Genomic DNA, 25,853 nt, shown 5'->3' on the forward strand with positions numbered 1-25,853 from the left:
GTGTTTGGGCCGGCATTTTTGGTGACAGGTAGGTTCTCGTTTTGTTCCACCCAAGCTCAACAGACAAAGTTAGAGAATGTTCTACCTGATACGTTAGCAAATGTGCCTTTAGCTGTGGAAAACATGTACTTCATGCACGATGGAGCATTTCCTCATTTTAGTCGTAATGTTCGCCGGCTTCTAAAAAACAGAATGGTTCAAATGGCTGTGAGCACTATGGGACTTAACTTCTGAGGTCATCAGTCCCCTAGAATTTAGAACTACTTAGACCTAACTAACCTAAGGACATCACACACATCCATGCCCGCGGCAGGATTCAAACCTGCGACCGTAGCGGTCTCGTGGCTCCAGACTGTAGCGCCTAGAACCGCTCGGCCACTCCGGCCGGCTCTAAAAAACATATTAGGTGACAGGTGGATAGGTAGAGATGGACCAATTGCCTGGGCTCCACGCTCTCCGGACCTAAACCCACTGGAATTTTGTATTTGGGAGCGTTTGAAAGTTCTTGTGTATGTTCAGAGTGTCCGTGCTCATGTTATGAAAGACTGCGAAACCATACGCAATACTCGAGCGATACATCAGCGCATCCGAGATTCACTACGACGGCAGATTGATGCATGTAACAGTGCCCACGGAGGGTATACTGAACACCTTCTGTGAGAAAGAGATACATGTGGTATGCTGGTGCGATTTGTTCGTGTGTGTTTCCCATGATTAATGAGTTGGTGAAAATGAGTTATAGCCGGCCGGAGTGGCCGAGCGGTTCTAGGCGCTACAGTCTGGAACCGCGTGACCGCTACGGTCGCAGGTTCGAATCCTGCCTCAGGCATGGATGTGTGTGATGTCCTTAGGTTAGTTAGGTTTAAGTAGTTCTAAGTTCTAGGGGACTGATGACCACAGCAGTTAAGTCCCATAGTGCTCAGAGCCATTTGCACCAATGAGTTATAACATGGAAAGAAAGCGTTTCCAGAGCCATGTTCATATAACATAATTTCTTGGTCTACGTGTGAGGAATGTGTCCTGCAGTTTGTTCAAAAATATGGCTCTGAGCACTATGGGACTTCACTTCTGAGGTCATCAGTCCCCTAGAACTTAGAACTACTTAAACCTAACTAACCTAAGGACAGCACACACATCCATGCCCGAGGCAGGATTCAAACCTGCGACCGTGGCGGTCGCGCGGTTCCAGACTGTAGCGCCTAGAACCGCTCGACCAACCCGGCCGGCCCTGCAGTTTGTGTCGTACATTTTTGTTACACCATGTATAAGTTTATAATGTTCTGCCTCACATAACAGAGAAATTATTATCACATCTTTGTCACTTTCGTCCGTTTTACTCTGAGTTGCCGAATGACTTACATATAAAATTTGTTACGTGTTGTCGCGCCGCTGCACTTGAAGTGCGGTATACTAAATAGAGCCTCGTCGATCTGCTGCGTGCACTTCCGCTCAGTGCGGTCTTACCTTTTACAACTAGCAATGGGACCACTGGTTGTCGACCAGTCTGCGCACCCACTACTAACCGGGCAATTTAATCATAACAGTATGCGGAGATGCAGTCCAATCCGATCACACATATGCAAAGACGTCCAATTATTGGAATAACATCAAAACGGCTTACAATTGTGCACAAATTCCTTCCAACTCATTCCTCATTCCCAGCGTGGAAACAGCATTCACAGTTGGGATTCCATTCCAGTTCAGATCATTGAAGGTGTATCCCAAAGTTATAATATGCATGAAAGGGAAGAAACAAATTATGTTCGAATTTCGCAAATTTAAGGTTCAACTAATGTAGTTTTTCGATTGCTTCTGGTGAAACATCAAGAAACAGTTACTTTCACTTGTGATGCATAAAAATAGCTTACATTCCATACACCAAATGGTGAGACCCCTACATCCTTGTCTCATCTCTGACATGTGTATAGCGTTTGATGACCTAGACTGAACTGGTGGCCATTCTCTTCTGAGCTGCTCTCATTCTGTTCAGCAGGCCTCTTGTAGTGTACATATTTTGAGTAATGTTAAGTTTAAGTGCGTAATACATCATTATATTCTTTCTTGCACATTTATTTTGGATGGAATCCTATCTGTATTCTAGACATGCAGCAGCTATGGTAAAGTCCACAAAATGATGTATTATTCTTACTGACCATTTTTTGGTTCCCCCTCTCGTTACATTCTTACCTACAGCCCTTTAACAACAATCTAATAAATTTACTCCGCCATAAAACAACAGTACTGGGCAACAGCGTTTGGCCTGGGGATGCACAGCCTTCTTCGACCACCGCTGAAACTGTAATTCAAGTCCAACACCATACGCAAACGAAGCAAAGAAGTTTGCTTTGTTGTCAAACCATTTTATAATAGGTATTTTATAATCATTCCTTACCACCTGATCAGAAGAACCCCTGCCTTACTTTCTCATATCAGAGTATCTTTTGCACTGAACATATATGGCAGACGATTTGACATCATTGTCCCTGTGAGTACAATACATACACAGTTCAAAAGAGTTTTAACAGAGGCACAGACGCAAAAGTATCTGAGTATAGCAATAACCCTGGTGGCAAGGAATCTGATAAGTGCCGAGCAACTCACCCTCCTACGTCTAGATTGTCTGGAATACGAACCTTTTCACGAGTTATTTCCTCTCCTTTTCTCTTATAAAGCATGAAATCAAGTAGTGAATCGTAGGGTGCAACCATTACAAAGGTGTTGATCCCGAGAGGATGCGACTTACCCTTCACACACGGACGCGTCTTGACATGACTGGTGAATGGGGACTATCTGGGCAAGCTTTCCTCACGCTATCAATAACTATCTTTCCGCTTCATTTCATCTGAGATAGCATTACCATTCACCAATTTTAAGTTGTTTCTTAGCAGGTAAAAGCAATCACTGGTGATGTCTGCTATTAAAGGATAGCGGGTTTGCCATTCCCAGCACATCCTCATTCTCGGGAAATCCAACAATGCAGCAACAATACTAACTCAGTAAAATTTCTGCATTTCCACTCCGCTGCAATTCAGTGACTTTCCATTAATAGCAACATCGCGCACATTCACGTTACATGTCATCTCATGAATCCAATAAAGACGGTGGAATACAGTGAAGCCTTGGCATACCTCCTAACATCGTGTCGGACCTCCTTTTACAACTCGACGCGTCATGGACTCAACAAGTCGTTGGAAGTCCCGTGCAGAAATATTGAGCCATGCTGCTTCTATAGTCGTCCATAATGGCGAAAGTGTTATCGGTGCACGATTTTGTGCACGAATTGACCTCTTGATATGTTCCGTAAATGTTCAATGGGATTCATCTTGGGCGATCTGGGTGGCCAAATCATTCGCTTGACTTGTCCACAATGTTCTTCAAACTAATCGCGAACAACTGTGGCCTGGTGACGTCGCACATTGCTATACATAAAATTTCCATCGTTGTTTGGGAACATGAAGTTCACGAATGGCTAAAAATGATCTCCAAAGACGAACATAACCATTTCGCGTTAGTGATCGGTTCAGCTGGACCAGAGAATCCAGTCCATTCCATGTAAACACAGCTCACACTATTATGAATCCATCAACAGCTTGCAAAGTGTCTTGTTGACAACCTTGGTCCATGGCTTCATGGGGTCTGTGCCACACTCGAACCCTACCATCAGCTCTTACCAACTGAAATCTGGACTCATCTGACCAGGTCACGATTTTCAGTCGTCTAGGGTGCCATTAATACGGTCACGAAACCAGGAGAGGTGCTGCAGGTGATGTCGTGCTGTTAGCAAAGGCACTCACATCCGTGGTCTGCTGCCATTGTCCAATAACGCCAAATTTCTCCTCACTATCTTAACGGATACGTTCGTCGTATGTCCATATTGATCCTGAGATTATTTCACGCAGTGTTGCTTGTCTGTTAGCACTGACAACTCAATGCAAACGCCGCTGCTCTCGGTCGTTAAGAGAAGGCCGTCAGCCACTGCATTGTGTATGGTGAGAGGTAACGCCTGAAATTTGGTATTCTCGGCACACACTTGCCACTGTGGATCTCGGAATATTGAATTCCCTAACGATTTCCGAAATGGAATGCCCCACGTGTCTAACTCCAATTACCATTCCGCGTTCAAAGGCTGTAAATTCCCGTCGTGCGGCCATAATCATGTCCGAAACCTTTTCACATGAATCACCTCAGTACAAATAACTGCTCTGCCCATTCAGTGCCCTTTTTTCCATTGTGTGTGCGATACTACTTACATTTGTACGTGTTCATATCGCTATCCCATAACTTTTGTCACCTCACTGTATTCTGGCAAAAGTATTGAAATGGTGTCTTCACTTCAGGAACATTACCAGCAAGACGATCAGGCAGAGTTACTTGGATCCTGGATATTAGATAAGAACGCTATGATAAGACTATGAACTGATATCGCACATGTTTTTATGTAGGCCTATGCATTCTGCATTTGAGCATTAACCATAATTTTAATCAAGGTATTCGGATTTGTGTGTCCATCCTATGCTTCGTCGTATTTCATTCAGAGACACAGAATCATTTTCAGGCCGTTTTACGTCCGTGACATTTGGATCTATCACCTCCAATAGTTCCAGAATTTCATCTTCAGACAAGTTTGGAGGCAATTACAATTCAGTATGAATATAACCCCAAATTATAAAATTCATTCACTTATATGTCGAATTATATCCACATTGTCAACATAAACACACTTAAAATCTTAATGCCAAAGGCATGATATTTAGGTGTAAATAGTTCAATTTGCACCTATAATAAACGTATTTGCAGTAACTGAATCCCAGAATATCGCGGATGATACCATGCAGACAGCTGTTCGTTAGTAATAATTATATCATTTTCAAACACTGGATTTCGCGTCATGTTGGTTCGAACACATTTTAGACCTACATCTACATCTACGTCTATCTCTGCAAACCACCGTGAATTTCATGGCAGAGGGTAGGTACTATTGGAACACTATTGGCATTTCTTCTTGTTCCGTTGACGTATGGAGCGTTGGAAACAGGGTTGTTTGAATCGCCTCTGTGCGTGCTGTAATTATTCTAATATTATCCTCACGATCCCAATATGAGCGATATGTATGGGGTTGTGGTATATTCTTCGAGACTTCATTTAAAGCCGGTTACTGCAACTTTGTTAGTAGACTTTCTCGGGGTAGTTTGCGTCTGTCTTCAAGAGATGAGTTTCTTCAGCATCTCTGTAAAAGTCTCCAACGAATCAAACAAATCTGTGGCCATTTGTGCTGCTCTTTCTGTATACGTTCAATATCCCCTGTTAGTCCTATTTGGTACGCCCCCACACACTTCAGTAATATTGTAGAACCGGTCGCACGAGTGGTTTTTAAGCTATCTCCTTTGTAGACTTAGTGCTCTTACCCAGTATTCTACCAATAATCCGAAGTCTATCACCTGCTTTAACCACGACTCAGCCTGTATCGTCGTTCCATTTCATATCCCTACAAAGTATTACACCCAGGCATTTGTATGAGTTGACCGATTCCAACAGTGACTCACTGATACTATGTTCATAGGATACTATGTTTTTTCGTTTTGTGAAGTGCACAGTTTCAAATTTTTGAATATTTAAAGCATATTGCCAATCTTTGCTCCACTTTGAAATCTTATCAAGATCTGACAGAATATTTTTGCAGCTCCTTTCAGACAGTACTTCAGTAAAGATAAGTGCATCATCTTCAAAAAGCCTGAAGTTACAATTAGTATTGTTTGCGAGTTCATTAACATACAACATGAACAGCTAGGGTCGCAGCACAGTTCCGTGGTGTAGACCCGAAGCTACCTCCACATCCGACGATGACCCTCCATACAAGATAATATGCTGCGTCCTCACTACCATAAAGTTCTCAATCCAAATTAGTCACAAGTTTCATCTGATACTCCATATGATCGTACTTTTGACAATAAGCGTAGGTGTAGTACTGAGTCAAATGCTTTTCAGAAATCAAGAAGTTCTGCATTTACCTGACTGCCCTGATCCAAAGCTTTCAGTATGTCATGTGAGATAAGTTTGAGTTGGGTTTCACATGGTCGATTTTTTCAGAGTTGGCATGGAGGAGGTCATTCTGTTCAAGATATCGATTATTTATGTTTGAGCTCAGAATATGTCCTAAGATTATAGAACAAATCGATTTGAAGGACATTGGGCGGTAGTTTTGTGGACAGGTGTGACCTGTGCTTTTTTCTACAAGAACTGGGCACGGTTTTTGGTTCCAGTGATCTACGATAGATTATAGTTAGAAGAGGGGAAAACTCCGCCGCAAATTCAGTATAGCATCTGGTATGGATTACATCGGCCCCTCGAGCTTTTAAAACAAGTTGAAAAAGTCGTAACAATTGATAAAGCTGTTTAATTTACCTTTGTTGTTCCAAATGTCGTTGCTGCAAGAAATTCTCTACTTGTGAACCCGTTTATCATATGCTGCGATCGTTGAGAACGTGAAACGAGTGATAAACGAAAGCACGTAACGTACAGGATAGTTATTATTGCCGTTTTACCAGTTCTATGTCATTCATACGATACCAGCAGCCCAGGTCGCCCGCGACAGCGCACGAGCAAAGAAAACATACAGTCCTTCGGTAGCATACATGATACTGAAGGGTGCAGTAGGGTATGGAGCGCGGGTAGAATAATTGTTTAAATGCATACTGTGTCTTGTCCTCACGATCCCTATGGGAGTGGTATGTAATGGGGTTGTACTATATTCCTTAAGTCATCATTTAAAGCCAGTTCTTGTGGCTCTGTCAGTAGACTTCCTCGGGATAGTTCCCATCAACCTTCAAGAGTCTGCCAGTTCAGTTGTTTCAACATCTCTCTGATACTCTCCTACAGCTCAAACAAACCTGTGACAAATAAAAATACAAATACATTCGTGCTGCCCTTCTCTACATACAGTCAATATCCTCTGTGCGTTTAAAATTAGTTGCGACTTTTGACGTTTGTCTCGCCAGAAGTGACATGACGCCGTTTCCCAAGTAACACCAATGGCGAGCCAGCTTTCCCTACCACGCCGCCAGTAGTTCGGTTCATAAAGCACCCCTGTTGCTACGCCATGGATAAACAATACCACGCGATGTTGTAAAGTTATACCACTCGGTTGTGATGGATAAAGCGTCAACAATGCAGCGGAGGAAGGCGGTTATTTCTTCCTGGGTACAAAGAAATGTTCGATTGGATAAAGTTGAACCTAGCTTACATCATGCGTAGTACTGTACAAGCTGAAAACTCCACGCTACCAGGTCGACGAACTGGCTAACACTAAAGGGCATAGTTTAACTGGCTTCCTCCGTATCATGCTCATTTAAATGCGACTGAATATATATGGGCCCAGGAAGTAATGTGGCAAAAAACAAGAAATGTACTCTCAGTGAGGTTGAACTGTTGACAAAAGAAGTCATTGCAATGTTACATCACAAGACTGGTCTCAAGTTGTCGATCATAACAAAAAGGTAGTTGACGAGGCATCGATTCATGAAGGACCACGTCGCTACGTCGATTTTTGAGTAATACGTTACTTCTCTTATTGCTTTGTTAACATCTGCTTCTTTTGCCAAAACACAGCAGAGTTTACAGATATTCTTTTAATTAACATTCTAATGCAGTTGAAATTGTAACAGAATCCTAAATCACTGTATTATAAAAATAAAATAAAAATAATGTGCAACTTCTTCGCTTATATTGTTGCAAAACCCACAGTAGTCTCGATTCACCGGCTGCTGATGGTCCTTAAAAGTTACATTATTTCATTTAAAAAAATCTGTATGAAACCTGGTAGTCAATGGGAGTCAGGATTCGGTTACGATTGTGACGGGGCCGTAATCAGTTACTACTGGTTGGCTTTTACAGTTACACACAATTTATTTGAAACCAGTAATTCCAAACTCAACAATAAAAAAAAAAATACCACACGTTATTAATGAAGGAATAAACAACTGTGTAAACAATAGTGTTTTCTGTGAGTTACAATTTAGCAAATCACCATCAAATACAGATACTGCAGATAACGTTTTAAAAGCAAGCCACTGTGATCTGGGCAGAAGGCCTTACACGCCAGGAATAGCAATAAATTAAGAATTGTTTAAAGCTCACTGCAACTTAAAAATTACAGGTATTGAAATATTAAAGGCAAGTCGCCACAAACACAGCAGAAGGCATCAGACGCCTGGAATGGCAGTAAATAAGGTTTTATGGCTTACTGTTAAAATACAAATACCAAATTAGAATTTTAAGGCAAAGGACCACAATCACGGCTGAAAGCCTTACACGCCAGGAACGGCAATAATATAAAAAATTTAGAAACCTGCTGTAAAATGACAAATACAATAGCAAAGGTTAATTAAAAAAAAACCAAGCAACTGATCACCAAACGGGTGAAATAAGATAATGGTAAACTTTATAACACAACCCTTAACATCCACTTGCCCCCCTTCTAACAGCCGTGTACCGCAAGTCTCTAGAGGAACGGAAGGTTCCAAATGATTGGAAAAGAGCACAGGTAGTCCCAGTATTCAAGAAGGGTCGTCGAGCAGATGCGCAAAACTATAGACCTATATCTCTGACGTCGATCTCTTGTAGAATTTTAGAACATGTTTTTTGCTCGCGTATCATGTCGTTTTTGGAAACCCAGAATCTACTATGTAGGAATCAACATGGATTCCGGAAACAGCGATCGTGTGAGACCCAACTCGCTTTATTTGTTCATGAGACCCAGAAAATATTAGATACAGGCTCCCAGGTAGATGCTATTTTCCTTGACTTTCGGAAGGCGTTCGATACAGTTCCGCACTGTCGCCTGATAAACAAAGTAAGAGCCTACGGAATATCAGACCAGCTGTGTGGCTGGATTGAAGAATTTTTAGCAAACAGAACACAGCATGCTGTTATCAATGGAGAGACGTATACAGACGTTAAAGTAACCTCTGGCGTGCCACAGGGGAGTGTTATGGAACCATTGCTTTTCACAATATATATAAATGACCTAGTAGATAGTGTCGGAAGTTCCATGCGGCTTTTCGCGGATGATGCTGTAGTATACAGACAAGTTGCAGCATTAGAAAATTGTAGCGAAATGCACGAAGATCTGCAGCGGATAGGTACTTGGTGCAGGGAGTGGCAACTGACACTTAACATAGACAAATGTAATCTATTGCGAATACATAGAAAGAAGGATCATTTATTGTATGATTATATGATAGCGGAACAAACACTGGTAGCAGTTACTTCTGTAAAATATCTGGAAGTATGCGTGCGGAACGATTTGAAGTGGAATGATCATATAAAATTAATTGTTGGTAAGGCGGGTATCAGGTTGAGATTCATTGGGAAAGTCCTTAGAAAATGTAGTCCATCAACAAAGGAGGTGGCTTACAAAACACTCGTTCGACCTATACTTGAGTATTGCTCATCAGTGTGGGATCCGTACCAGATCGGGTTGACGGAGGAGATAGAGAAGATCCAAAGAAGAGCGGCGCGTTTCGTCACAGGGTTATTTGGTAACCGTGATAGCGTTACGGAGATGTTTAGCAAACTCAAGTGGCAGACTCTGCAAGAGAGGCGCTCTGCATCGCGGTGTAGCTTGCTCGCCACGTTTCGAGAGGGTGCGTTTCTGGATGACGTATCGAATATATTGCTTCCCCCTACTTATACCTCCCGAGGAGATCACGAATGTAAAATTAGAGCGGTTCGAACGCTCACGGAGGCTTTCAGACAGTCGTTCTTCCCGCGAACCATACACGACTGGAACAGAAAAGGGAGGCAATGACAGTGGCACGTAAAGTGCCCTCCGCCACACACCATTGTGTGGCTTGCGGAGTATAAATGTAGATGTAGATGTAGATGAACACTACACTCCTACATTTATCGCCGAAGGCGACCAGAACTATTAGCTAGACATATATAACCTTTAATGTAGGCATTACAAGGTATTGTAATAAGTAATACAATAATAAAACACATGGACCAGTACATAAGTTCCTTAAAGGGTACTGAGGCAGATTATACCCGCAGAAGGCGTGGACTGAAGGGGCGTTACACTGAACTACTGGCCATCAGACCTCCTTTTAGAACACACATATCTTACAAGAACCAGGGGGCCACAGACGGTGCTCCAGGATTCGACCTCTGAGAAGGTCCGGGAACAAACACTTCTGCGAGCGGTGAGACACGCAGCCAAGTGTTGCATTCACTTCACAAGATGGTAACTCAGACTAGTGACAGTCTAACGAATGACTAATGATAATCTTGCTGAAGCTACCTGACGTCTGATAAACCAAATGCAACGATGGAACAATACGCCAAAGCCGGAACCGGCGGTCTGCACTACATCCCCAGGATACTGTGTTTAGAACGCCTGGAACGAGAAAGGAATCACCACCATCAGAGTAGAAGAATCACAATCCGCCCTACATTCAAGAAAGCTGTCTAAAACTACACGCCTTACCGGCCAGCGGCGGCAAGACGAGGAAACGTACACTGCCGTTACATACACTAACCCCCAGGGCAGGTAACTGGGGCGTTAGAGGCCACCAGGCAAGAAAAATTACCGCTGGTTGAACTTAACAAATTGTAACAAGTTGAACGCAATAAATAGTAATAAGAAGTCGAGGAAAGCTAATCAGATCCGCCTTCCACAAGCATTCCATTCGCTGCTCTTCGCCTCAGCGACACTACGAGCAGCAATACGAACCCAAGTCACTGGAGAATCGTGAGATATCACAATGGTGGAGGTTTCTCTACTTGGATTGAAATGCGCTCATCTTAAACCTTGCTGGATCCGGTTTACGACGAGGTCGTACACCCTCGTGAGCACAGCCCTTCCATCCAGCAGTCCATGTGTGCCGCCAGTTGTCCTGGCGTGTTCTGGCACTGCGCGGACCTGGCTCCTCTTGAGTCCCCAACCGAACTGGCCCACTCACACGACCCAGGAAAACAACGACGTCGCCCCAAAGATCGGGCAACAATTACTACATATCGATAACCGCCGCTGCTGCCACTAATGGACAGGCAACGCTTGCGAAACCGAGTGGCGCCAGTCAACACGAGAAGAAGACAAACAACTGCAACCATGCCAACTAAAGGATACTATCTGGCCTCCAACAGAGGGCGGAACCTACAAACAGCACCAACGCAAGCCGCAGCACGGCTCACTATAGTTGCTTCAATATCATGGCAGATATGGAATTTTTGCGTGTTAATCATATGGCAAAACACTCTCCTCTTTGGGTGCCATCCTTTGCCAAAGTCTCGTTTCGTTATCTCAGACCATTTAAAAGATACGAGGGATTTGTGAATATTTCATACTGACCTTTTCACTGGGCGTGCGTTCGTGATGGAACCCTTTACAGACGAGGGCGAGTCAAATGAAAGCCTTAAATATTTTTTTTAAAATATTATTTATTGTGCAGAAGTGGTACAAAGCTGTATCACTTTTCAACATAATCTCCCCCACGCTCAATGAAAGTCCTCCAGTGCTTACAGAGTGCATAAATCCCTTTAGAAAAAATTCTTTTGGTAGTCCGCGCAACCACTCATGCACCGCATGGCGTACCTCTTCATCAGAACGGAAATTCTTACCTTCCATTGCGTGTTTGAGTGGTCAAAACATATGGAAATCACTTGGGGCTAGGTCTGGTGAGTATGGTGGATGAGGAAGACACTCGAAATGGAGGTCTGTGATTGTTGTACGGACAGTGTGGGGCTTTGGATTGTCATGTTGCAAAAGGACACCTGCTGACAGCAATCTGCGTCGCTTTGATTTGATTGCAGGCCGCAGATGTTTTTTTAGGAGATCTGTGTATGATGCACTGGTGACAGTGGTCCCTCTAGGCATGTAATGCTATAAAATGATGCCTTTTTCGCCCCAAAAGAGAGTCAGCATAGCCTTCCCTGCTGATGGTTTTGTTCGAAACTTCTTTGGTTTTGGTGATGAGGAATGGCGCCATTCCTTGCTCCCTCACTTCGTTTCCGGTTGGTGGAAGTGAACCCAGGTTTCGTCCCCATTAACGATTCTTGCAAGGAAGCCATCACCTTCTCGTTCAAAGCGCCGAAGAAGTTCTTCACAAGCATCAACACGTCGTTCTCTCATTTCAGGAGTCAGCTGCCGTGGCACCCATCTTGCAGACACTTTGTGAAACTGGAGCACATCACGCACAATGTGGTGTGCTGACCCATAACTAATCTGTAAACATGCTGCAATGTCATTCAGTGTCACTCGGCGGTTTTCCTTCATTATGGCTTCAACTGCTGCAATGTTCTGTGGAGTCAGAACTCATTGTGCCTGACCAGGACGAGGAGCATCTTCCATTGAAGTCACACCATTTGCGAACTTCCTACTCCATTTGTAGACTTGTTGCTGTGACAAACGTGCATCACCGTACTGAACCTTCATTCGTCGATGAATTTCAATAGGTTTCACACCTTCACTACACAAAAACCGAATAGCAGAGCGCTGTTCTTCCCTAGTGAAAGTCACAAGTGGGGTGGCCATCGTTATACTGATACTGCGACGGTATGTGTGCATCTGCACTATGCTGCCACCTACAGGCCATTCTGCACGCTGTTTGTAGCACGCTAGCCAACTTACAGGATAACGGCGCGAAATTTCGATTTGTTATTAAAAAATTTAAGGTTTTCATTTGACTCGTCCTTGTACATTCCATTTTCTCGACATTGGAGACAGATAGCGATATCCTTCCAAGTTTAAAGATTAATTCAATATGTTATCTAAATTTCATACACAGCAAATATTTTTCACCGCAATCTTTAAGAACATCTTGCAGTAGTTCACATTAATATCGAAATATCACAATAATTATGACCATTAACGAAATGATAGGCAATTCATCGTGAAGCTGACGAATGACGCTATAAGATGCGCGCGAATCAGAGTTTGTTACCCTACAGTTTCTTTAAAAGCGAGCTTGACAGGTTACGCACCGAGCAGGCCTGGCGTTATCGTCATTGCAACTGTGCTTCCTTTCACTCGCTCCGTACTGAATCAAAAGTAGCAACTAATTTTCAACGCAGTAGTCTCATTTGGTACGGGTGCCACACACTAGAGTAACATTTTAGGATGGGTCGCAAGAGTGATTTGAAAGCAATCTCCTTGGTAAAATGATCGAATATCCCTAGTATTCTGCCAATAAACCAAATTCTGATACCTGCTTTACCCATGACTGAGCTTATGTGATCGTTTCATTTCATGCCCTTACTAATTGTTACACCCAGCTACTTGTACCTGAAAAGTTTCAAAGTATGGGCTATAACACAACACACACAAAATGTATATGCAGCCAACGGATAACAGGAAGAAGTCACCGGCGGCACATTCAGTTGGAACGTAGAATTTGCATGTGCCATTTTCTGAACCATTTTTCTTCACTCGCATTCAAAGGAAGAACAGGAAGCCTCCTGATGTACAAAGAACGAACGAATCGCATCAGTTTGCAGCTACTTTTCGAATTCAGGAAGCTTTGTGACCCTTTCTCCGCTGACGTTTAACTTTTAGCGATCCTGAGCTACTGAAGATGCTGATAGATGTCTCTGTCTTTGTAACATGATCATTCGTAATGGTAACTGTTCTGACAGATGAATTAACCCTCTCAGACTCGAAATATTTTTGAACTTTCTTTTTATTACAGTATAAGACGTACATTGGGACAGAACAATGTAAAAAAAGAAGTGTTACACACATTAATGGAACACATACACGGTGGTTTCAAATGGAATCATTGGACATGAAATGTCATAATTTTTGGTGGTAAGGTAAAATGCAGTTCCTTTCTGCAGATAGGCATAGGGCTACTTAACAGAGAGCACACTTTCATCTGATTCTGTGAGGTTCTAATACATCATCTCCAGTTTCATTGCTGCGCTCAATCTCTGAGTAAACATCAGAAAAAATCCCTTCCAAATGGCACGTCAGAACTTCCTCTCCTTTTGTTCTGCAGGAATACATCGTGTGAAACTGGAAATACAACAAGTTGTCACAGCTGGTCATGTTGCCCTTAGAGCCGCAGTTGTTTGAAAAGGACCAACCACAATAACTACGAAAATAAATCCATAAATTTAATTATTATCTCCATACTCAGAGTATAAATTTCAACAGGGCATTTTTCTGTACCTAATCCATGCGCAAAACATGCCTTGTAGAAACAAATGCAATCAAAATTAGAAGACAAAGACAATCGTGCACCGCACACAAAAATGGCCGCTATGTTTGCTCATCTAACTGCTAAGATTTGAAACATGTGAAGTAGCTGCAGCTGCTAGAGAGCAGTACCTACTGGAGACGTAAAGGGCGACTAAGTTGTAGCTACTGTGCATATGCTACGAAATGAGAAAATCCTGGGTGGCTTCAAACAGAACCACATTGCTTGAAAGGGTTTAAGCAGCAGCTGCTCAGTATGTCTTCATTTGGAACTTTCATTGCAATTTTGAAAGCGAGTGCTGCCTGTTCGCTCACCTCCATAGCTAAGTGGTCAGCGTCTCTGAATGGCTTGCACGCGAGTGGCCTTCAGTTCCTGATAATTTCAGAGATTTTTTCTTGTTGGTAAGAATGGACAGGGGAGCATTCAACCTTGTGATGCCTCTTGGGGAGCTACGTGAATGAGAAGTAATGGCTCCAAGGTCTAGAAAACCAACAATAGTTGGGAAAGTGATGTGATAACCCCATGTCCCTCCAAGATGCATACGAAAGGCAGGTCCGCAGCTCGTGGACTAGTGACTAGCTTTGCTGCCTAGGGATCACAGGGTCCCAGGGTCGATCCTCGACTGGGTTGGGGATTTTCTCTGCCCAGAGGCTGGGTATTTGTGTTGTCATCATCATTCGTGACAGTGGCTAGATCGGAGTGTGTAAAAAAATTGGACTGTTTAAAAATTGGAACTTTGTACGGGCGCTGATGACCGCGCAGTTGAGCTCCCCACAAACCAAACATCATCATCCAAATGGCACCATGTTGCCGACAGTGACACAGTGGCTCGTCAGCATGATGAAGTCCTCCTCAAGACCAGATCACGGAATTTAGTTTTTTGTATTTTTATTATTGCTACCTTTTGTCAGTGCCAACTTGCCAACTACATTCTCATCACTTAAAGACCCATATGTATTTTATAAAAAGTGACAACAGCCTCCTGATTGGTAACCGACTATTGTTATTTCCCGAATGAATTTTCATTCTGTTACGGAGCGTGTGCTGATTTGAAATTTTCGGGCAGACTAAACCTGTGTGTCAGACCGTGACTCGAACCCAGGACCTTTGCTTTTCGTGGAGAAATGCTGCACCGATTGACTTTAACGGACATGATTCAAAATATGCCCCACAATTTAAGTAGGCAAGCTCGTAGCTTCTGGTGCAATATGAAAATTCATTCTGGAAACAATTCCCTAGGCTGCAATATGCTTTCCAACAGGGGTGATGGTCCCACAAGGTACGCAGGAGAACTTCTGTGAAGTTTGGGCTGTAGGAGAGAATGAAGTAGAAATAACGCTTTTACTAAGGGAATCGTGAGTCACACCAGGAGAATTCCGTCAGTATCTGTTGTAGTTCAATGGCTCAATATGTAAGTGCTAAATTTAAATGCCAAGGGTCTGGAATTCGATCCCCCGCTGATGCTCGGATTTGTTTTTTACTTGTTTCTATCACCTCTGGCAAAGATTTTTCATGTGGCAAGGTTGTTGGTTGTGGTTAGTGTTTAACGTCCCGTCGACAACGAGGTCATTAGAGACGGAGAGCAAGCTCGGGTTAGGGAAGGATTGGGAAGGAAATCGGCCGTGCCCTTTCAAAGGAACCATCCCGGCATTTGCCTGAAACGATTTAAGGAAATCACGGAAAACCTAAATCAGGATGGCCGGAGACGGGATTGAACCGTCGTCCTCCCGAATGCGAGTCCAGTGTGCTAACCACTGCGCCACCTCGCTCGCTCATGTGGCAAGGCAGTTGCTTTATGGAGAAGAGTGGACGTAAAACTAAAGCGTGGTAAGTCATTTCTAAGGTTAGATAAGGACAAGACATATCACAGGAAATGATATTATCTTGGTTGAAGCAGACTTCATTCATTACGGTGCCTTCTTTAATAGTTCTTGCAGCATGTTGCTTTACAAACCTGGAATCAGTTCTTTTTTTCATTTTAGAATTATTTTTTTTAAAGATCAAAGTGTGTAATCCCAGAGTCTCTGTTTACATATTAATCTGACGTTGCGGTAAATGTTGCCTTAACAAGCTAGCATCGTCAAACTTGGTACACTTTCCTGCGATTTCCGTAATTAATACAAGTAGCAGCTTCGTACTTAAATAACAGTAAACGATATATCTCAGTGAGAAACAGATTCTTCGATGAAGATTGTAGAAAAAGGGCATACCACCGGAATTAGTTCTTGAACTGTACTTTTTCATAATTGTAATCGACGATTTGCCACATCATGGTCCCCATTATGCGATTTACGATGTAGATGATACGACAATAATTACCACCCAATAAGAGACATCAGTAATGTGACGCTGTTATTTGTCAGTTGGCAGAAAGGATGAATCACTATTTCGTTTACCAGTCCTGCCATGTCCACCTCATCTGCTACAAGCAACAATAAGAGATATCAACTTTTGTTTGAAATGAAAGTTTTCTGTGATAACTGAATACAAAACCATACGAAATTCCCATCCTGCATCGTACACAAAATACCACTTCCGCGCCACGAAATATGCCCAGTAAAATTAACTAGCAGACCGAAGAACGGCTCAACATCAGGAACTAAAATAGAATAAAATAAACATCCCCATAAAACACTGTTTAAAACCGTAGGTACTTCATTTTCATGTGTAGCTGTGGAATGAAATTAAAATCACAAATATGTTGATGTTAATTTCAATGATAGTGTTCTGTATGACTGATTCCAAATTTGTGACGTTACTAGTGGCTGTTTTGCAGCTATTTTTGTAACTGTCATAATTTATCCCCACTACTGCACTTCCTTTTACAACCGTACAGAAGCAAATTGTTCACCATCACACGTTGAATAACAGTTGCACAACATTACAAAATTTTTTTCACTCGTGTACTATAAACAGAAAAATTGAATCGGTGCTTACTGATATTCATCTTGAATATCATGCCGCTGGTTACCTGGTACCGTTGTTTAATCTACTTTGCTGCTGCCATCCCATGTTGAAAATTTATATTCCTCTTCTTTCGCAGCTGCAGTTGGCTTCTTGTCAACATTACTGAAAAAAGAAACAAAAAAGAAAAATGAAACAAAATGGAAACGGGACAGATGGAAAAAAGAAGTAAACCGTTTATTATTTCAAATGTAATTGCAATAATTGTTGATACATTTATCCCACTGGGAGCCACAATGCCTTTATGGAAAAATGTTTGCAGTTGCCTACGGACCCCAGGCATGCACCTCTTCATCCGAAGCAAACTGACGGCCACGAATGTCTTTCTTCAGGAGAATCGCATGGGGAGAGACAGGACTGTATAGAGGATGTGTAAAGGCTTCCCAACCAAACTTCTGCAGCTTACTCTTGTACTACTCCCTTCTTAGTGCAAGTGAGATACGCGGTACCAAGAGCATTTAAGCCACAAATGAAATCAGAGTTGGTTCGAGAGGATCTTTCCACATAAATGACTTATCATTTGTGCGCCCTCTCTCACCCTCATTTTCCCTCTTACACTTTCAGCTGTGTCAGTTTTCGCTACTAACTGCAAAACGCAGTATATACAAATACCGCACGTGGGCACCCCTGGCTTCCCAAGCGGCCACTACAGTTGTGATATGTCCTCTACAGAAATCTTAAAAGTTGTGGCGCCTTTGGCTCCCCTCTCAGCTTGGCGCACCAAGCGGTGGCTTGTGTCTCTTATGCGTAAAACCGGCCCTGAATAAAGTACCCAATAGCAGGAGAATTTCGCCATAAGTACCGTGTTAAGACATTTGTCACTAGAATCACTTGTTGCTACAACGAAATGGTTATGCTCCAACATGTTTATATGAAACCCAGATAAGACCCTCCATCTCTTGCGAAACTTTTGACATTTCATATTAACTCCAAGTTGACCTGGGCAAAAGAATATCAAGTGTAGCATACCTAACATGGAAGCAGAAAGACATAGTTGTTTCTGAATATCTAAGGTTGACATATCTTGGACTGTTCCAGTCTTACATTTGCTATGGACTGATATTATGGGGGTGATACATTGAGGGAAAAAAAGACACAAAAGAATTATGTTGGGCTCCAGGCCAGTTAATCACAGTAATATAGAGCTGATTATAAACAAAAATAAACTAAGAGACCCCAAACATGTGGTTAGTTCTTTCAACCATTATTTCTCTGATATAGCACAGCAGTTAATAAACACACATCTTGACAAACAGCCTGCCAGTCACTCAGATCAAAAAATTCATCCAAACACATTATTCGTGTATCCAGCAACTCCTGAGGAACTGTCAAGAATCCTAAAAGATTTACCTAATAAATATTCAGTGGGTGCTGATGAGATACCAGATGCTATTATCAAAGTTAGCGCAACATTTATCGTGGAACCAGTAACAGACATAGTAAATTCACCTCTTGAGTGTGGTGTGTTTCCAAATAATCTAAAAACTGCAAAAGTAACATCTTTGCATAAGAAGGTGCAAAAAGTGACATTGCGAATTATAGGCCAGTTTCAGTATTGTCAGGCTTCTGCAGAATTACGGAGAAAATGTTCCTTAGAAGATTAACAGTTTTCTTAGATAAATAGAGGCTGGTAAGTGACTCCCAACATGGGTTCAGAGCTGGAAAGTCAACTCAGACAGCAAATTTTGCCTTCTTAAATGAACTATTAAAAGCAGTGGATGATAAGCAACATATATCTGGGATACTTCTAGATCTAAGTAAAGCCTTCGATGATATTGATCATGTCATTCTTTTTCGTAAATTAAGTAATTATGGAATTAGATGCCAGTCTGAAAAGTGACTTTAGCTGTACATCAGTAACTGTCAGCAGATTACAGAAATAAAACTCAAAGACAGTGTAACAGAAAAAATGTCTAGTTTTTACAGTGAAGAGGAGAAAAATTAAGTATGGAGTCCCACAAGTGTCAGTTCTGGGACCTGTCCTATTTCTGCTGTATAGTAAAATACGTAATAGTAAAATAGATAGTAAAATATATAATGGAACCACTGTACTCTTTACAGATGACACTAATATTCTAATTAAATCACAGAATGAAGAAAATCTGCAGGAGGCTGCAATATCAGTTATGCATACCTTAATGCACTGGTTCAGAACCAATAGGCTCATCATAAATTCTGAAAAAACTGTGGCAGTTAACTTTCACACCACACAAAACCTCCATCCTGCAAACCCTGTTTTCGCTATTAAAGGAAAAAATGTCTTGAAGGTCAGAGATACAAAATTTCTAGGCATTCATGTTCAGGCAGATCTAAAGTGGGAGGTGAACCTAAACAATTTAACCCTTTGAGTCAAACAAATACTTTTGGACTTGATATGCACTGAAATTTGATCTTATCCTTCTTTATTGCATTACTGGAGCACATGAAAAATTATTAAAAATTTTCTTCAATTTTTATAAAAAATATACATAGGTGGTTTCACTATGAAATCACTGTGATGCAAGGAGTTGTTCAAAGTCTTTCAAAAATCCACTAATTTTTAATTTTCAGTATTTTATTACACTAATGTTAGATTTTCTTTCATACAGATTTTTATAAACTTATGTCCCAAAAAAAGTTTTGGGTTTAATGCAAAATTTCAAAGTACATTACATACAACACTTGTTTTCTACTTTTCATGATACTCCAAAAAAACAGCTTTTTTATGTGTTAGTCACAATCCGATATCACATACTTTGCATAACCATCTGGTCCTATCAGGCTCCTTTTTTGAACTACAATTTGCACAGCGTTTCGATTTGCTATGAACAGGAATATGGGGTTCATTGGATTGTCTTTTATCCACAGAGACTTTCATTCTAAATGTCTTCTTAGATGATGATGATGACCGGGAAATTGCTTTCCTTTTCTGCCAGGAGAAATGCTGCCTTGCACAAACAGGCCTACTACTTGTTTTCTAAAATCTTTTAATTTCAGTGGTGTTCCTCCACTTCTTATTTTATATATGACATAGGCATTCACGATAGTGACGTCCAAGAAATGGAAAAATATTCTGGGTCACCACTTCTTGCTATTCTTGTGTAATTCATAAGTTGATTTGAGCATGTCTGCTTTGTCAACATAACCCATTGAAGTATTGTAGTCACATATGACTTTCGGACATTTTATTGCTTCCTGAGAGTCGTCTTTCTTTCTTCAATTCAATGTGGCTTCTTGGTTTGGATTATGGAAGTTTAAGAGAAACAGAACAGGTTTTTTGTCCACCCATTTAGTGCAGGTTACTCCCTCCCAGTTCCTCCACTCTGATTCCCCAAGAGTATAACATTTATCAGATTTAAAATCTTTTGGCAAGTATTTCCTGACACTTTTACTTGTGCAACAGGCCTATATTTCATCTAAACGGAAGGTGTCTAAACAATGGTACTGATGTAAAATAGTTGTCTACATAGATTTCATAACCCTGACCTACCAGTGGGCCGGCCGAAGTGGCCGTGCGGTTAAAGGCGCTGCAGTCTGGAACCGCAGGACCACTACGGTCGCAGGTTCGAATCCTGCCTCGGGCATGGATGTTTGTGATGTCCTTAGGTTTAACTAGTTCTAAGTTCTAGGGGACTAATGACCTCAGAAGTTGAGTCCCATAGTGCTCAGAGCCATTTGAACCATTTTGAACCTACCAGTGGTCTTGTCAACTCTCCCACCTAGGTCCTTTTCTACCTGGGTTCAATTTTTTGCTGTGTAGATTTGAAACTCACAAATATACCCCGTTTCGTCCGCCCTTACTCACACTTTGTAACCCCTATTTATGTGTTTCTGTGGCGTATACGTTTTCACAAATGATCGCCCTTTGTACTTAATCATTGACTTGTCAATGCTTTGTTTCTTAGATGGCTTGTGACAATTTTTGTAGGTTGTGGAGAGAGAATTTAGCAATGGTCATAGTTTATATAGTTTGTCATAATCTGCTGATCCCCTCTGTGGTTGTTTTTCGTTGTCATTTACATGTAAATTAGGAAGGAGCCACACAAATCTATTTCATGGCATTCTTTGGGCAATGTCTTCATCCCACAAAGCTGGGAAAGATGACCAGTAATCCCTAAACCGAGGTTGTGCTTCTACACCCATAAGTAAATTAATACCTAAAAACACTTTCACCTCATCTATATTTGTAGGGTGGGGATTGATGCCACCACCCTTTTGCATAGCATATAAATTTGTCTGACTCACTATTTCCTCTTATGTCTGATTCGTAAAAAGATCAGGGAAAAAGTCAACTGGGGAAGAAAGATTATCGAAATTGGGCAAAGGCCCAGTTTCCTCCACAAAATTTACATGATCATAATCACCGAACTCACGTACCCACTTTGGTTATGTAAAGTCTTGGGTGGAAGGAAGAAGTTCACTGACATCAGCTGGAGCTTCAGAAACTTCTTTCTCAGCTGCTAAAGAAGGTAGGGGCGTGAGGGCTTCCTGTCCAAGAACCTGAGTAATACCCTCCAGATTACCATCTTCATCCTCTTCGATTCTAATCGCTTGGGATATCCTCAAAAAAACATTGTAGACACTAGCCTCATCTAATTCTCCCAAGGTGTATCTTTTATCCATCTAAATAAAGGTAAATGTTAAATAACTTACTGCATTTGAGAATAGAAGTTTTGTATGGTAAAGGTATCATATTAGCATAGTGGTTCCACAGCGAAACCACCAACATTTGTGCTTCTCATTGTTTCAAATAATATGCTACATTCAAACTTTAGACATATTTTCAAACTAGAACATATGTCGTAGCGTGTATCAAAATTTTACTTACATTGAATAAAGTACAGCATCTGAATAACACATAACAATGTGTCTGAATCACAGTATGTCGCACTTGCACGGAAAACACGGATTGAATGCAGGTTCGCGCTCGCAACGCGCTCTCTCAAGATTTGTTGAATTAGTTCATCGAAAATCCGCTAGAGTGCACCACAAACAAGGGTGAGACGGTTTCACAGTGAGTCACCTAACCCGGAAAGGGATACAATGGAGCAAAAAGTGGTTTCGCAGTGAAACCACTGTGACAAAGGGTTAAATAAGGGACTGAATTCACTAACTTATGCTGTTAGGATCCTCACTCGGAATACTAGCTGCTCATCAGTGCTGACATTGTACCATTGTAGTATACAGTCGCTACTTATGTACGGAATAAATTCTACAAAAACATTGAAAACACAGAAAAAGATTATCAGGGTGATAAAAAACCTAAATACAAGGTTTCCTGTAAAAACCTTTCTAAAACTCTCAAAATATTGCGGCTGCCTTGCTTGTGTATATACGACATACTGATTTTCACCAAAGGGAGCATCTTAAAAAAGGAAAATCTCTTTAAAAAAATGTTCAAATGGCTCTGAGCACTATGGGACTTAACTTCTGAGGCCATCAGTCTCCTATAACTTAGAACTACTTAAACCTAACTAACCTATGGACATCAACACATCCATGCCCGAGGCAGGATTCGAACCTGTGACCATAGCTCTTCAGACACAACTATGATATACACTCATATGAAACTAGGCAGAAGATGAACCTACACATGAACACAGTAAATACAAACTTATTGTTAATGTATATGATCCCACTTCTGGTCACCAATGATAATGTATAAGGGCAGGGAAGGGCGGAGAAAGTTGCCTCGTGATGACAGCGTGCAGGAGGTTGAGCAGTCAGGATTTGAGAGTGGGCATCCAGGGCTGCCGTAAATTGACAAAACAGGAAATTAGATACAATAAAGAGGATATATTTCAATGAACGGTGTACAAGGGGTTTGCCTAGGGTCAGAAGGTACCAGGTTTAGGTCAGTCTGTGAGGTCGAACAATTAATTGAAATGGGCAAGGGAAGGGGAAGCTCAAATGGCTCTAAGCATTATGGGACACAACATCTGAGGTCATCAGTCCCCTAGACTTGGAACTACTTAAACCTAACTAACCTAACGACAACACACACATCCATGCCAGAGGCATGCCTTCTAAAAAGACGTTTGTTCTACTTGAGGTCTGGATTACAAGATAGAGAGGCAACTGTGTTCCGCACCGCAGAACACTCCAGCATCCACACACATGACCTGTATCCAACCCATGCTACTGGCTAAAACGAATGGCGTGAATTCGCTTGCAGTTTCAACAGAGATCTCAGGGCGTCTCTTGTCAGCAGCTTTAACTGCACAAAACTGCCTCAGTTTTGCAAGACAGGCAACTTGTGTCACGTAGATACAGTGTAAGTTACTGTGGGAGAAAACTTGTAAAGATTTCACTGGGCCTTTGAAATAATTTTTTTTAATCAAGCCCCTTAAATATTCCTTGACTGGCTGCCACCCTGTACATTCCTTCCCCCTTCCAGAGAAGTGGTATTGTTTACAAAACTGCGTCAGTCACTCCTGGGAGAGATGGTTTGCCCTAGTAGGGGCCTTAATACTATGGGAGGGATCTGTTGCAATATTTCATTTAGTGCATGTAAGTGGGAGGGTACTTACATGCAGTTAAGTTTATCAAATTTCATGAGTTAAGAAAATAGTAAAATATTAACTATTCAAATTACAATACAATATCTCCTGTAATAGTTGTTGAAATCATCACTGTCCATATAATCAGGTCTTAAAACACGCAATGTTCAAATCACACCAGAAAGCTTCACAAAAGAGGAATAAACTATTTTGGTTTCTGTTAGGTTCAGGAAAAAGAAATTGTTATTAATCTGCTGTTGCAATTCAAACTCATTATCATAGGGAGTAGATGGTGGATGAACTGAATCAGCACTAACCTTTTAATGATTTACAGGCGTTGATTGTATTATTTGGCAAATAATAATGTCATTGCTAGATAGTGGAACTATTACCAAAAATAAAATGCATCAACAACATGACAGAATACATAGTTCTAGGATAATCAAAGTATTTGGGGTAAAAAAAAACCATGATAAATCAGCTTAATGCAGTCATTAACATCTGACCTGGGTGAGAACTGGACGAAGTACATTTAAAAACTGTGATAACAAATGTAAAATTGTGCTATATCCTCCACATATTAGTTACAGGTAATAGTTGCACAAAGTTTCACACACTAGAAAATATTAACACATTTCAGTAGAATGGAGGATGCAGTTAGCAAGCTGAAGGGATGATGTTCTATAAATCACACGAAAATCTTTAACCACATTAACTCATGTTAAAACACAAGGTTTTCTTGTAAAATACCGGAATTATGGATGAATTCAGGGGATAACAAAGGCTACACATCAAACCCCATGAATATCTAATACCAAAATGCTATCTTCTCAATTTAAAGTACCTTAAATCACTTCAGAGAGCAATCATCCCTCAAAACATTGCATACTGGAATACATACAAACACACATTTTGCTGTCGTTCTGATGTCAATGCTGGAGAATTTCTTTCATGCTTGTTTGTCAAACTGTCAAAGAAATCAGATTTAAGTCATTCAGTGAACACAGTTTCATGAACACCGCCTTTGCAGTTGACAAAGGTGTTCATTCCTGTTGACCTCACATTTGTAGTTGGAGTTGCAGTGGCTGGATTAGTGAGCAAATGGTTTTTGATGTAGTAGAATGTGTCTTTGCAGGACTATTCATTGTTTATGAAATCAAAAAAGCTGATTCTGTTTGTAGATACTTATATTCTGCATGAAATAATCAGAAAGTCATGAATGTAGGATTCCTCTTGTGGTATTACCCTAATTGTGAGTGATGAAATTGTGTACAATAATATATAAATACAATTTATGCAGAAATTACACTTTGAAAGAGACACCAGTAACATAAGTGCAGTACAAACAAAAAAAAAAAAAACATACCAGAAAGATAAAGATATCATTTTGCACCACAATGCACTTCGATCAGTTTACCTCATGGTTGCCATGTGTTAAACTGAATATAAAAGAATTTTTTGAAGGAGATATTCAGCAGCAAAACACAACTGGCAAAATTAAAATGGATGTTCTCAGCCACAGACTGGTAAAAGTAGCCCACTCATCCAGAGTCAGCTTCCTAAAAATCTTTAATAAATTACCATCAGTTTAGTCCATGCCTTGAAAATTGTTTCAAAGTAAATTTTATAGTTGTTTTGCTGAAAACCTATTTTATGATATAACTGAATTTTTTGATGTACATAGTGTTAACAGGATAATGTTAAAACTCAAAATGTGTGACTACATGTCTGCAGTTCTGTATGTTTTGAATTAAGTTGTATACATGACCAATGGTGAGTAAAGGTTCTGATTCTGATAGGAGTCTGGTTTAAGGCAAATGCTTGGAAAGATCCTGTAAAAGGCCATAGCTTATTTCCTTCCCCATACTTCCCACTTCCCAGCTTGTGCTCCATCTTTAATGACCTGGGAGGACATTAAATACCATATTGCACTAATCTTCCTTCTTCAAATAAAATAACTTATTGTGTATAAGTTCATGTCACACAGAAAGAATGAAGGAACATAAATATAAACTTAAATGGACGACAAATTCTGCAAATGGACTCTGCTTTGCTGGGTCTGTACATTGATAGCAAATTAAACTGGTCCTGTCAGATCTTAGATTTCACAAAAAAGATTTTATTCTGAAACTTTTACCTTACACATGATACAATCATCTACAGCTACTTATTTTGGATATTCCCATGCATTGTTGTCGTATAGCATCATCTTTTGGGG

The 25,853-nt window shown here is 41.0% G+C and overlaps 1 long non-coding RNA gene across 1 annotated transcript in view; it reads right to left on the bottom strand.

Moving 5' to 3' along the window:
• LOC124556773 overlaps nt 1–22,039 on the bottom strand; it is a 62,038-nt gene extending 39,999 nt beyond the window's left edge. Inside the window, exons 1-2 of the long non-coding RNA XR_006968688.1 lie at nt 21,964–22,039; nt 17,164–17,261 (exon numbers count right to left, since the gene is read on the bottom strand). This is a non-coding gene — a long non-coding RNA (uncharacterized LOC124556773). The remainder of the gene's footprint in view (nt 1–17,163; nt 17,262–21,963) is intronic.
• Between the last annotated feature and the right edge of the window lie 3,814 nt (nt 22,040–25,853).

Source organism: Schistocerca americana, chromosome X (assembly GCF_021461395.2).
Source record: "Schistocerca americana isolate TAMUIC-IGC-003095 chromosome X, iqSchAmer2.1, whole genome shotgun sequence".
NCBI classification, from domain to species: domain Eukaryota; kingdom Metazoa; phylum Arthropoda; class Insecta; order Orthoptera; family Acrididae; genus Schistocerca; species Schistocerca americana.